Below are 9,732 nucleotides of genomic sequence, written 5' to 3'. Positions count from 1 at the left end.
TAGAGCGCAAGCGCACGCCGGCTGCCGCCTCTTCCGTTGCGCCAACGTGCAACCAGCCAATCCGAGATGGATAGGGGCGGGCGCCAGAGCTTGTGTCCAATAGGCTCCCAGATTCGAGCCGAAGAGACCGCGCCGCCATCCAATGACAGGCACTCAGGGACCGGTGAGAGGAGTAGACGGGGTCGGCGCTTGCACGGTGAGATGGTGGAAGTACCTAAAGGATTTGGCTGAGGGGCACCCTCTCTTGCTCACCCACGAGAGCGGTGGTCAGGCTACTTCCCTTCTCCCTAGAACTGTAGGGAGTCTAGAGTCTAGTATCTCCTTGCTGCTCATGAATCGCTCCTTCCTCTGGCCCAATAGAGCTCCCGAAGCCACTAGAAGTCAGTGTTAGCAGAAGGAAGGACTCTTGAGCTGCGACTAGCCTCACTTAGCCTTTGTCCATAGGTCTGGTTCTATAGCTGCCGTAGGCGCGCACAACTATCCGCACAGTACAGGCACCGTCTCTTCCTTTGTGCTAAGACCCTTCATTCCCGGGTACCAGAAGGAATGAAAAGACTGAGGTTGGTCTCCATGGCAACTGACGGGAGGAGGTGGATTCTAAATCCTTTTCCTACCCCTACCCCTGTCTGACGGAGGCAGTGTGAAGGCCTGGTGTTGGGTGGGTTTTTGTTGTTGTTGTTTTTTGGGTTTTTTTAATGTGTTTGAGCATTTTTCATGTATGTATGTCTGTGACCCAGGTGCGTTCCTGATGCTCACTGAGGGCAGAAGAAACCCAAGGAGTCCCCGTATGGATCCCTGTCTTCTGCAAGAACAGCAAATACTCTTAATCACTGAACCATAGCTCCAGACCCCTGGGTTGGCTTTTTACAGAAGACGGGGTTTGTGTTGTTTTTCTTTTTTTTTTTTAATTGTTTGCCCTTTTTCAACATCTTCTGGTTACCCTGACTCTGGATATCCCACCCAGCTGTACTCCTGAAACATCCCCCTCAGTCCCTCAGTTTTAAGTGACTGAGGCTTAAGTGTGAGAGGTCTTTCTCACAATTTCCCAAGTACCTTCTTTGGAGGAGATAATGCCCCCTGAATGACAGTTCCGGGCTGAACTTTTGTGTCTGCTGACTAACACTCCCATACTCACTCCAAACTAGTACCCCACAATGTAGGATTAACTCTGGAAACCTATTTCCTAACTTGAAATTCCAGCTTCTGCAGGAAGGCACACATATACATATTCCCATCCCCAGCCCCCTCCTCTGGATCTAACAAAAAATCGAGAATGCCCATGGCAGAGCTGGAAAACCCGATCAATACTTCAGAGTACTGACTGCTCTTCGGAAGACCAGGATTCAATTCCTAGCTCCCACATGGCTCCCAACCACTGTAATTCAGGGCATTCCACTCTCCTGGTCTCCCTGCAGTGCCAGGCAGCCACATGCTGAAGTAAGAATGAATGCTGCCAGCCTCTCCTGCTGTCTCTGTCCCATGTGCAGCCACTATGCCAACCCAAAGCCCTGGGCTGGGGCCCGAGAAGAGCTCCAGCCTCTCCTGCTGTCTCTGTCCCATGTGCAGCCACTATGCCAACCCAAAGCCCTGGGCTGGGGCCTGAGAAGAGCTCCTTTTAGACTTTAAGCTAAAATCTTCAGACATCACTGGGATTCTGAATTCTGTGCAAACAATAAAAACAAGATATAGATGAGAAAAAGTGAGAGCCATCAAAGCCCTACTGCTGAACTCAGCATAACCTCCTCCTCTGGGCTGGTCATCCAGCTGGTGTACATTGGACCTACAAGCCTGAAGTGCTTGCTACCCTGGGCAAACTGTTCTTGCTCCTGGTGTTATCTGCAGACTGCGTAGCTGACTTTTACCCCCATGCCTGGCAACTGAACACACCTCCCCTCTTGCTGATAAGATCAAAGCCTCCTTAGCTATTCCACTTACTTTTGTGGCTCCTGCTCCTTCTCCCTCAGCCAAAATTGAAGCCAAGGAATCCAAGGAGTCAGACATGAATGTGGGATTCTGACTAGTTACAAAACCTTAGCCAACCCAGCCAGCTTCACTTGTGAAGTATGGAGATCAAGGCTTAGATTTAGATGATGAGGCAATTGATCTAAAAACACATAGATTTAAAAAATGGCAGAGAATGTGGAGAGGGGAATAAAGCTCCACTAGAGAGTGCTTCAAATAGGGGAAGCCCTAGATTCAGGCCCCATCGTGGCCGAGAGAGTAGGAGGGAAGTTATACCATTCTCTGCCTGCATAGTCAAAAGAAGGCAGAGACTGGAGCCAACCGTGGTGGTCCGTGCCTACACTTGCAGTACTAAGGAGGCTCTCAAGTTCAAGGCTACTTTGGGCTACGTAGGAAGACCCTATCCTAAGAAGAAAAGGGACAGAACAGATGAGTGAGTTTCTAATAGATTTCTGAAAACCCACCTCAGCTTTTCCAACCATGCCTGGATTTGTCTCTTAAATATAATTCTCACCCTTCACATTGTTTATATCGTGAACTTGCTGACACTCTATGTATCATCAAATTTAATCACAAGCGGGACATTTATAATCTTAAATCAGAAGCAAATTGTTGGCACATACCTCCAGTCAACCCCAGAACTATGCAGACAGAGACTGGCAGATCTCTGTGAGTTTGAGGCCAGCCTGGGCCACATAGTAAAAACCTGTTTCAAAAAAGGCAAAAGGGATAATATAAGATTCTGTATTACGTTCAGAGGCTGGAGACTAGCTCCATGGCACTTGCCTAACATTCCCAAGGCCCTGAATTCAATCCTTAGCATTGCAATTACTAAATTGAACTGTAGGACCGGGCTTAGTAGTACATACCTGGAATCCTAGTACTTGGGAGGTGGAGGCAGGAGGATTAGCAGACCAAGTCAGGCTGTCTCCCTTATGTATGTAGTCTGAGGTCAGCCTGAGCTACATAAAGCCCAGTTTCAAAACCTAATTTTTTCAATATTAATGTAAAATATAAGAAGTGAAGATGAGGGGTTGGGGATTTAGCTCAGTGGTAGAGCGCTTGCCTAGCAAGCACAAGGCCCTGCCCTGGGTTCGGTCCCCAGCTCCAGAAAAAAGAAAAAAAAAAAAAAAAAGAAGTGAAGATGACATTATTTGGGGGGGAAAGACAGGAAGGAAGGGAAGGAGATCTAGGAGGTGGGGAACTTTGTCCTGGGGCCTGGGCCTGTGCCCACATGGAGATCAGAAGATGTTTTTGTGGAATTACTTCTCTCTGTCTTTCATGTCCCAGGAATTAAACTCAGGTTGTCAGGCTTACAAGTGCTTTGCCCATTGGACTGTCTCAGAGCCCCAGCAACTAACTGGTAGGATTTCTTGATCTGAATGGTAACATGTGTTCTCTATGTAATACTTCATCAAAGTATTCATTTGTGATTTGAGCAATAGTCTGTGTGTTAATGTTTTAAAAAGAAATTTAATATTAACACTGTAGTAACAAACTTATGATTAAGCACAGCAATTTACCTTCAAAAGGTAAGATTAAAAAAACCATGAGATGAAAATAGCAAGTGAGAAGTTTCCCTTCTCTGGGGTTAAGGCAAGGCTTTCAGAGAGAGCATTATTGTGGGTTTTATCACTTTTGGTCTCCCTCAGTTTTCTTGTGGACAAGTCAGAGCAAACAGCACAGAGGACTTCATAAGCACTTCAGAGGAACTCACCAAATTCTAAAAGGAACAACTTGCTAAGCTAAAGTCGTCTCTGTGCTGAAATACCGCATTAGTTGTTTATTGCTATGTTAAAAGAAAGTTTAAACAAATGATTAGTGATTCTCAGTTGCTCTGAGTAAGAAAATTAAGAGTGACTTAGCTGTCAAGTTTAGCCTTAGTATTTTATTTTTATTTATTTATTTTTAGACAGGGTTTCCCTGTGTAGTCCTGGCTATCCTAGAACTTGTTCCGTAGACCAGGCTGGCCTCTAACTCACAGAGACCCACTCTGCTCTGTTTAGTGCCAGCTGGGATTAAAGACTTGGGCACCACCTGGTACCTCAGGGTCTTTTAAAGGGTACAGTTGGGCTAGAGAGGTTGCTTACTGGTTACGAGCACTTGTTGATCTTACAACTAACCATAACTCTAATTCCAGAGGATAGAACACTCTTCTGATATGCAGGCACAAGGCACACCCATGGTACACAGGCAGACAAGCATGAAAAACAGTCATACACATAAAAATTTGAAGAAAAAAGAAGTGCTGTAAATGAAGTCATAGCAGACTGGAGGATCATGGCTGGATATCATGGGACACACAGGGTAGTGCCGAGTTAGCAGGAAGCCTCAGATCAAAATGCGGGCTTGTTTAGGGTTCCCTAAGTGTCCCCACAATACAGCAACTGATGTTCTCCACAGAGAGCTGATGTTGTGTGAGAAAACAGGCAGAGGTAACAGTGTCTGTTATGATATAGGCTGGGAGGTCAAACTCCATGATCTATGACAATGCCCTGTTACTAAACAGGCAGCCATATTCACTATGGATTTGTTTTTCACAAAACAGAAAAGAAAGAACTCTTAGAGACAACTTGGAGTCCATCATCTGCCCTTGAGTCGCTTCTTGTCTCTCTTCTTCTTCTTCTTTTTTTTTTCTTTTTTTCGGAGCTGGGGACCGAACCCAGGACCTTGCGCTTGCTGTCTCTCTTCTACGAGAGTAAAAACTCTGCGTTTCCACAGAGTTTTCTTGCATTTAAATGAGAGCATCACTGGAGAGTAAAAGATGATATTGTCTTCGTTACTGTTCGTTAGACCCAAAGCAGCATCCTCCAAAGCAACCATGCTGAGGGCAATGTCTCGTACTGGCTGGTTCTGTGGCAACTTGACACAAGCTAGCCTCAGCAGAGAGGAAGGAGCCTCAGTTGAGAAATTCCACCATGAGATCCAGCTGGGAGGCGTTTCCTCAGTTAGTGATCTATAGGGGAGGGCCCAGCCCATGGTGGGTGGTGCCATCCCTGGCTGGTAGTTCTGGGTTCTATTAAGAAAACAGGCTGAGCAAGCCATTGGAGAGCAAGTCAGTAAGCAACATCCCTCTATGGCTTCTGCATAAGCTTTTGCTTCTACGTTCCTCCCTGTTTAAGTTCTTGTCCTGACTTTGGTGATGAACAGCAGTGTGGAATTATAAGCTGAATAAACCCTTTCCTCTCCAACTTGTGTTTTGGTCATGGTGTTTAATTGCAGCGATAGAAATCCTAACCAAGACAAGTAGGTACCAGTGTAGTGGGGGCGGCCATACTTCGGGAAGACTGGAAGGACTTTGGAATTTTGGGCTAGCCACTGAGTGGCTCAATGGGATGTTCTTTATGAGCTTAGAAGAATGTGAAGAGCAATGCAGAGGATGGAGGCCCAACTTGTGAAGTTTCAGAGGGAAATTTAAGGACTATCAGAGCTGTTTGCTATTTTGGATTAAGTATCTATCACTCTCATCAGCTGGGGCTAAAGAGCCAGCCATGATTAACAACTGATACCTTTGCATTGCTGGGGTAGTTTATGCTAGTTAGCTAGAGCTAAGGAATTGGCAGTGATTAAGAAGAGACTAGTGTCACTGAGGTGAAATCTTTTGAGAAGTGTTTCCTGAGACCACAGAGAAGCCTGTTCCATAGGTGGCCAAGACTGTACCTGGTGCTGGCAGCTGGACTTGGTAATGTGTAAGAGTGGTACTTGTTTTCAAGGCATGAAGGAATCATGGGAAACAGCTGAGGCTGGGCACTGTGAGAGGCCAGAAGAGGCCATTAATGAAGGTGCAGCCTCAGTAGCAGCTAAAGCCCCAAAATGGAATGGGTCATACAGAGAAGTTGAGGCTTGGCACCATGAAGAGAGTCCACGAGAGGCTATTGAAGAAAGTGCAGCCCAGTTGCTGCAGAAGACTCCAGTATTTGGGAGATGGCAGTACCACAGGATGACCACCAAGAACAGCAGCAGCAGTGGAGTGGAACCAGCAGAGCCTAGAAGACAAGCTGTGTGTACTACAAAGACCTGAGCTGAAGAAATGATCCAAGCCCTTTGGAGGAACCCCGTAGATGGTGAGTGAATCCCGGACATTGAATGGCTAGAGTTTGATTTTGGTTTGATTTGTGACTGTACCCTAATTTTTTCCCTCTTGAAGTAAGAACATATTTTGTTTTTTGTTTTTTGTTTTTTGTTTTTTTTTTTTTAACTTTTTTTAGTTTACTGGAGCCCATGACTGAGAGACTTTGAACTTTAAAAGACTTTAGATTTTGGAAGAAATTGGCCATTTTAAAGAGACTACATGCTAATGTGTTCAAATCTGTAAAGAATGTGGGATTTTTTTTTTCTTTTCTTTTTTTCCGGAGCTGGGGACTGAACCCAGGGCCTTGTGCTTGCAAGGCAAGCACTCTACCACTGAGCTAAATCCCCAACCCCTGAATGTGGGATTTTTAAAGTTGTATATGTTTATGTTGGTCTTGGTGGCCTTAACAAGTATAGGCAAACATATTTTAGAGGCAGTAATGGCAAAAATGAAGTGCTGCACATGAGTGGCCATGGACTCGCAATTCTAAATGCATCATCCTAACAGTAGACCATGAAAGAGGAAGATGAGGCAACTGGTGGTGTTTGAGTAGGAGAATGTGTGGTTTGAATAAGAAAGGACCCAACAGGCTCATATGTCAGAATACTGTCTCTAGCTGATGTTTGGGGAGGACTAAGAGGTATGGTCCTGTTAGAGGAGGTGTGCCACTGAGGGTGGGCTGTGAGGTTTCAAAAGACGCCTGCCCTTCCCAGTGTGCACTGCTTCCTATGTGCAGTGTTTACGGTGTGCGCTCTCAGCTGCACAAGCTGCCATGCCTTCTCTCCATCCTCAGGGACTGCAGCCCTTTGAAACTGTAAGTCCAATTAAGTGCTTCCTCGTTGTTGGGAGTTCAACCTCACAACCAGACTCAATTGGTTAATGGGCACAAAAGCAAAGAGGGAGGTTCAGGAGATGAGGACCCTTACCGGGCTTTTGGGTGAAAATCTCGAGTCATGAGTAATTAAGTTGGGCTAAACAGTAGCTCTGAGCCATAAAGAATTGCTTAGCACCAGACTAACTGTTCTGCTGCACCTACAGAGGTAAACAACCCACTCTGCTCCCAGTCACCTCGCAGAAACAGCTGTAACGTCCAGGGTGTGTGTGGTGTGTGTGTGTGTGCGTGCGTGCCTGTGTGTGTGTGTGTGTGTGTGTGTGTGTGCGCGTGCGTGCCTGCGTGTGGGGTGTGTGTGTGTGTGTGTGTGTGTGTGTGTGCGCGTGTGTGTGCGCCAGCCTCTCTCATGCATTCAATTTTCATCCCAGGAAGTGGGGGTTAACTGGGGCCCCATACTGTTAAAATAAAGGAGACTCAGCCTGTTGAGATCAAATCTGTATGCTTCTCTGCCTCACTTTTTTTTATACTTTTTTTTTTTTTTTTTTTTTTAAGATGTACAGGGTTTTGCTATATAGCCTTGGCTGACCTGGAACTCACTGGTAAACCAGGCTCGAACTCAGATATCTGCCTGACTCTGCTTTCTGAGTCCTGGAATTAAAACCATGTGCCACCCCTGCCCTACTACTAACTACTTTTGAATGAGAGAAAAAAACTTTTCACACTGGAGATCAAACACAGGGCTGGATAAGAATTGTGGCATTGGGGTTGGGGATTTAGCTCAGTGGTAGAGCGCTTGCCTAGGCAAGGCCCTGGGTTCGATCCCAGCTCCAAAAAAAAAAAAAAAAGAACCAAAAAAAAAAAAAAAAAGAATTGTGGCATTGTGTGCAACTTCTGGAGAAACACATACATGTCTACTCACCCCAGACAGGTAAACCATGACAGGACAAAGTCCAACTGGGTGAACCAATGAGTTTGTATTGAAATTTCCCCTCCTCCCTGGAGGAAATAATTTAGCTCAGAGGAGACTGCCATAGAGCACTAAGTTACATCAGCAGCTGCCTGGATGTTCTGTTTTGCTGCAGCCTGGTTTGTTTGGGGGAAGGGGATGTTATTTATTATAATTAAAAACAAACAACCTCGTTTTGCCAGTGTTGTAGCTCTGTGTAGGGCAGGGCAGGAACATTGCTGCAGGGGCTTCAAGGTTAGCCTGGGAAACAAAATGAGTTCCAAGCCAACCTGTTGAAAAAAAAGAGAAAGGAATTGAGAGGCTGGAGAGGGAGAAAATTTCAGAGGCAGCTTAAAGAGACAAGACAGAAGACAGAAACAGGACTTCCTCAGGCAGTCCTGTATGTGCTTATTGAAATGCACAGCCAGGGGGGCAGACTCCTGAGGGAGGCAGAGCAGTCTGTCAGAGGGAAAAGATGGCCTGGGAAATGAACCAGCACTCAGCCTCCCAGAGTTGCCTGCCCAGGGCAAAACAGGCTGTCTCAGCCGATAACCCAGCCAAATTGAGCAAGATGGAGCAAGATTATCTGTAATCTCACAAGAATACTGTTTTAAAGGAGAAACACTTTACCATTCCAAACCCTAAAGGGGCGGGAGTGTAGATTCTTTCTTAACTGTTTCCTGCTGAGGAGAGCTGTTGTTAGACAGAGTTAGCTTAAGGTTGTTGGAGAGGAGGTCCTCTGGGGTTTTGAAAATTATTATAGCACTGTAAGCACATGACATGGTTAGAGTGAGACTGAGAGCCTGTCTGGGAAGCTGGAAAAAAGGGGGAGGAGTAGAAGCCAGAGAGACAGCGAGACCATGAAAGGAAATGAGTCTAGAGTTGATTTGGGGTGACGGTCACTAGTCCCATTACCAGGAGTGCTGCACCAGAATGAGCTAGCAGAAGCCCCAGGGAGCTGCAGAGCAGTGAAGGAAGGAAAAAGAAAACACAGGACTAATGTAAGAATTATATCTGGCCTGGGACGAAAGGGATGACGGTCCCTTGTGCCAGGGCCCTCCCCTCCCCTCCGCAGCACTGCAGATGTATTGGGAACAACTGGAGCAAAGGGAACAGTTTGTTTGGGTGTAGGGAGAAGTTCCATAAGTAAGATGTTTAAAAGACAGGGTAAAAACATTAACATGGGGATAAGAAGGAAGGAAGTGATCAAGGGGAGGAGCCAGAAGGGAGGGGTACCGAAAGCCCATACATAATAAAAGGAAAAGTATTGTCTCAAGTCCCCAAGACCAAGTTCTCAGCACAAAGGAGATTCATTTAACCCAGAGGGACAGAAGGCAGAGGATAAAAGACAAAGACAGGAGATAGAAGATGGAGGAGGGGATGGGAACATCCCATCCCCTTGATGGGGACAGAGGACAAAGGTCTGCCCTTGATAGAGGGGAGACAGATGTGGCCCATAGGAAAATGGTAGTATGTAAGGTATGAGGGAAACCCCATGTTAGGATGAAGTGCTTGATTTTAATTTGGTCATATTAATTAAGTGAGTCAAAGGGCGCTTTTGATTGCTGGATTTCCATTCTTTGATGGCTGGATGTTAATAGCCTCAGGAGGAGGAAGTGTCCAAAAAAGGAAATAGACCTTGGTGGCCAGCTTTAGGAATGTAATCTAGCAAGGCAGAGGGCATTCATGGGAGAGACCAGAAAGGTCTGCCTGAGCCATGCCCTACCCCTGATCTGGCCAGAGTCCCTGCATATAGGAAGAGGCTAGTGGTTGAATTTTTGTCTGGTTTCCATGTGAACTGGACTAGGCAATCATTCTTCAGTGAGAGGGTCCTGATGGGGAGATGCCAGAAGGTGAGAAAGATAAAAGGGGATGAGGGGATTCAAAAGAGGGTTTCTCTGTGTAGCCCTGGCTATCCTG

This window comes from Rattus rattus, chromosome 5, assembly GCF_011064425.1.
Source record: "Rattus rattus isolate New Zealand chromosome 5, Rrattus_CSIRO_v1, whole genome shotgun sequence".
Classification (NCBI taxonomy): Eukaryota; Metazoa; Chordata; class Mammalia; order Rodentia; family Muridae; genus Rattus; species Rattus rattus.
This window is presented reverse-complemented; position numbering follows the sequence as displayed.